Source organism: Nanorana parkeri, unplaced genomic scaffold (assembly GCF_000935625.1).
Source record: "Nanorana parkeri isolate BGI_ZX_2015 unplaced genomic scaffold, ASM93562v1 scaffold893, whole genome shotgun sequence".
In the NCBI taxonomy this organism is placed as follows: domain Eukaryota; kingdom Metazoa; phylum Chordata; class Amphibia; order Anura; family Dicroglossidae; genus Nanorana; species Nanorana parkeri.
The window spans coordinates 682,711-687,323 of record NW_017307161.1 but is presented as its reverse complement, the minus strand read 5'-3'; positions in this window follow the sequence as shown (position 1 = coordinate 687,323).

Here is a 4,613-nt window from a genome sequence, read left to right as displayed (position 1 = left end):
CTTTAAAGGAGAACTATGGGGGTCAGTGTTTTTCCCCATAGTTCTCCTTAGGGTAACGGGAGGACACAAACTAGCATCCTCCCGTTACCCTAAGCTCAGTATACCGCGAGCTACAGCTCGCGGTATACTGAGATGCCGCAGCCGGAGCGGATCCCGACGTAGATGACTGGATCCGCCCAGCTGCAGGAGTGACAGCTGGCTCTGCCTATCTAGAGGCAGAGCCAGCTGTACCCGCCCCGTCCGTTCCGCCAGTCAGCGCTGGCAGATCGGAGCGGGGAGAGGGGAATCCAGTCCTCCCCCTGTCACGGCAGAGAGCCGTGACAGGATGGAGAGATGAGCGAACCTGGTATGTATATGTGTTTATTGATTCTGCGCTGGATGGGTGAAACAAAAGTGCTCTGTCTTAAACTAAACTAAGTGATTAAATAAGAAGGCTGCGGCAATAAGGACCAACAAAGTTCAAATCGTATATGTTTTCAATATATGCAGTGCCAACGAAAAATGGTGGATAAATTGAGTGAATGTGGTTAAGACAATATACCGCAAACAATAAACAATAAATGATGTACTGAAATTACCTGGTATGTGTTCGCTCACCTCCCGATCTACTGAGCCGATCTGTGACAGTCTCATTGTCAATGGTCGGCTAGAACTATGAGGTGAGTGGAAATCACTCATCTCATAGTTCTCCTTTAAGTCTGCCTTGAGTGGTACATTTTACTACTGTATTTTAAGACTCCTACAGACATGAAAAAGAAGCATAATCAAGTAAGTAGTGGCATCAAAGTTTACTGTCATAAAACTGGATGCATTACAAGAATCATTTTTTACAGTAACAGTGCGTTCACATGGTGCACTTTTTCAGGAAATGTAATTATTATCAGTTAATAATAATTTTGTATAATTTATCATCCAGATATATCCAAAGATAAGGATAATGTTTAGGTAGAAAAACATACAAGTCAATGGAAAATAAAAATCATTTATTGTTGATCTCCAGCAGCCTGTAATATACAGACCAATAAAGCAACTCTCTAGCCATTGTATGAATACTACACAGCCTCTTTTTAAAGTGCTGCACTATTATCCCTGCGCATGCATGGCCCAAACTCTACTGACTTTAATGGAAAGAATATACTTAGCCCATAAACTATTGATGTCAATGAAAGCCATGCATGTGTGAGGGTTCAGTGCAGGACTGGGAAAGTGCAGGACTCAGGAAATGTGTCCTAAAAGTGCCCTTATACTTTAATAATGTTAGAATATTCGTTTATACCTCCAGTCATTTCTGATTGCCTTTGTGCACAAAACTAACCATATCTTAAGCTGTAGATATCAGCAGAATCTCCTGGCTATGGTCAGACTGAATATAATCACCCAGTGAGCAGCAGGGTCCCTTTATCAAGGCAACATATTGACCAAATATGTTTCCTTGATAAAATGACCCTGTGGACCCTGAAAAGATTGGAATTTATGCTGTGACAAACATTTTCACAATATAACAATAACCATTGGAGTGCTGATTCCCTCGCCAAAAGGGCACCAACTCCACCAAGCTGTGCCTTTAAATACTTATCGCTCCCACTGTCCACTCGACAGTAGTGATGAGGGGCTTGGCAAAGGAAGCATTGAGTGCAGCTCGGCCCAAGAAATCAACCTTTCAACAAGATGTTTGTAAACAGACTTTAGAGCAAGATTTATTTTGAAAAGTGTTGCATTTAAACAGGGGAGGCAGTGGGTAGGGTAAGTAGTTATTTTTTTTAATCTTTTGCAGGGACACTTCTTTTATCAATATCACTGTCATCTAATATTGTACATAGACAAATATGAGTGAAACATGTGAAAACCCGAAAGTAAAATTAGTCAATCTAGGTGCAAAAAAATAATGTGTCTGACAACATGTCTTTGACCCAAGGGTATAACTATAGCCATAGCAGACAGTGGGACTGCCATAGGTTCCAGGAGCACAAGGGTGCCTGAGCTGTCTGGCTACACACTGATTTATACAGCTAGCAGTAGCATTTGGCAGATGCATTTTGGTTAAATACATGGTTAAAGATTGGGAATCTCTATGTAATTGCTATGAAAAATATTAGTATTTTGCATCACTAGTGGAATTGGCCTCCAAGGTGGAGAGAAAATAAAGATAAGACCTCTTACTAGTTTTACTATGGTGCCCTATCACACATAGCTCTCGCCCTATTCTGACTAGTTCTTTTACGTGTACCTGTTTTAAGTTAATGCAAAGATAAAGTGGATGTAGTTGTATAGAAAAATAGGACTATTAGCATTATGAGTGCTTGCATTGTCAGGAAAAATATTGTGAATGTATTACGACATGGGTTATATCTAGATTTACTCTTGATAGGTGTCAGATACTCCTTCCTTATAGGCCCCATTTACACCTGAGCATTTTGTTGAGTAATTCCCAAAGCATGACAATGCTCAAGATGAAGTATCCCATTATTCTTAATAAGCCCATTCACACCTGAGCGCTGTGTCACTAGTCGCCTGCCGCATGAGGTTTTGAAAAAGTACAGGGGCTTCTTTTCGGGCAGAAATGTGAATTTTTGGCCCCATTGACTTTAATTGGAGCACCCAATAATCACTTGAAAAATGCATGTTTACCTGCAATTTCCATGTGCTCCCATTTAAATGGAGCCAAAAAGTGCAGAAATCTATTCCTGTACAACAAGCCACGCTTGTACAAATGTGCAAAAAAGCTTCTAAATCACCTGGTATAAATGGGGCATTTAATTCCCAATACAGGTTAACCTCCCTGGCGGTAATCCCGAGTCTGGCTCGGGGTGAATTTTCAATGCTAGGAGCGGTAACCCCGAGCCAGACTCGGGGCTGCAGAGAAAAGTGACACTCACCTTGTCCCTGCGAGCCCGCGGCGTCCTCTGCTGTACGCGGCCCGAAAATGAAACTAAAAGACGGCAACTGACTTTTAGGGGTCTATTCACGAAGCTGCCGAGGGCAGCCGAGTGAATGACCGATCTGAAGTGAAGTGAGCCGAACACTGTTCGGCTATTCACTTCAGGCTGGTACGGCTAATTTCAGCCGTACATCGGTAATTTATGATTCGTGTTTCAAACTTTATCATACCTGGGATGTCTACTGGACTCTTGTTTGGACAGATTTAGGTGAGTTAGTCCTAAGATTTACTAAGAATTACAGGCCTACAATATAAAACAACAAATTTCCATGAAAAACAATGTAGCGCTTTTGGTACAAAATTCCTGACATAATCATACCGCCAGGGAGGTTAAAAGATAATTGTAATTCAGGTAAATATGTATCTGGGGCAGGAGACAATGGGCCAAATCTGTTAGGAGGGGCTAGCAAAAGAAGGATATTTGTATTCTCTCCAAAAGCACAGTTATTCTTTAACATTAGGGATGCACCGATACTTTTCAGATACCAGTGCCGATACTTGGCATTTTAATGGGTTGCAACGGTTGCAGCTGGAACCTGGCTCTGGTGCTCAACCACTGTCCTGAAATCCTTAGTCTGTATTGTTTTAGAAAAACTGTCACATGACAATAAACAAAAATGTATCAGTACTTGTAAGTACTTGGACAAGTATCAGTACTTGTACTTGCAAAAATGGTATCGGTGCATCCCTTTATTTATATTTATAAAAACAAAATCATACATTAAAACAGAGATGTACAAATCCCAAGAGCTCCGTATGCTCCTTACAAATGACAGCTGCCTCCTAACTCTTGAATTTTTCTCTAGTCTAGTCTTGGAGCTCAAAAAGTATCTGTACTTGTATACTCTTGCCAAAAATAGTGCCAGATCAGCATGTAAGTAAGAAGTTTTAGTCTAAAGAAATTATATTTTAAACACAAAGCGCCACCCTGAGAGGGTATGTCACATGACATACCTGTTCTGTTTGTAAAATGTCAATTGTTTTACTTTGTTGCTTGCATCTTACCTGTGTGGTTACCTAAAGCAAGAAAGATTCATAACTACGCATTAAATGAGCTAGGAGCTGAAATCCTTCCAGAGTATTTTCATTTGGCTGCATGTCCTATGCATTAGCATCATAGCTGCCCTAAAAGCAGTAGGGGCTCTGGGCATAGTAAACCTTTTAGCCACTTTTCTTGTTGGTCATAATTACGTATTCCACTTGACTGCTTATTTTATAAGTGTTAACTCTGAACTGTACATAAAGGACACATAATATCACTAACTGAATGTTACTAATGCAGTAAATTGATTATTACAGATGGATTGACCTAATTATAACAATTAAACACATATTTCTCAAGACTTACCTTACCTACTTCACAGTATGAAGGATAATGTGTTTGTTTGACTGTTACTAGCTAGGACTACATGGGGTGGAGACTTACAGCATGAAAAAAAATGTACAACTACATGATGCAACAGGAACATTTTCCTTTGACTTAATGTTCTGAATTCTAGAATCAGAGCCAAGTAAAAGTGAAAGTATTTGTTCAGAGAGAACATAATTCTGTTATTATTGCAGTGTTCACCTTAAACTTTTCAAGTGACCCCTAACTTTTTATGTGCTTGCTCTTTCATGTTTTTGTATTAAATATAGAGATGTACAGAAATAAACCTCATTCACACACAGAGTC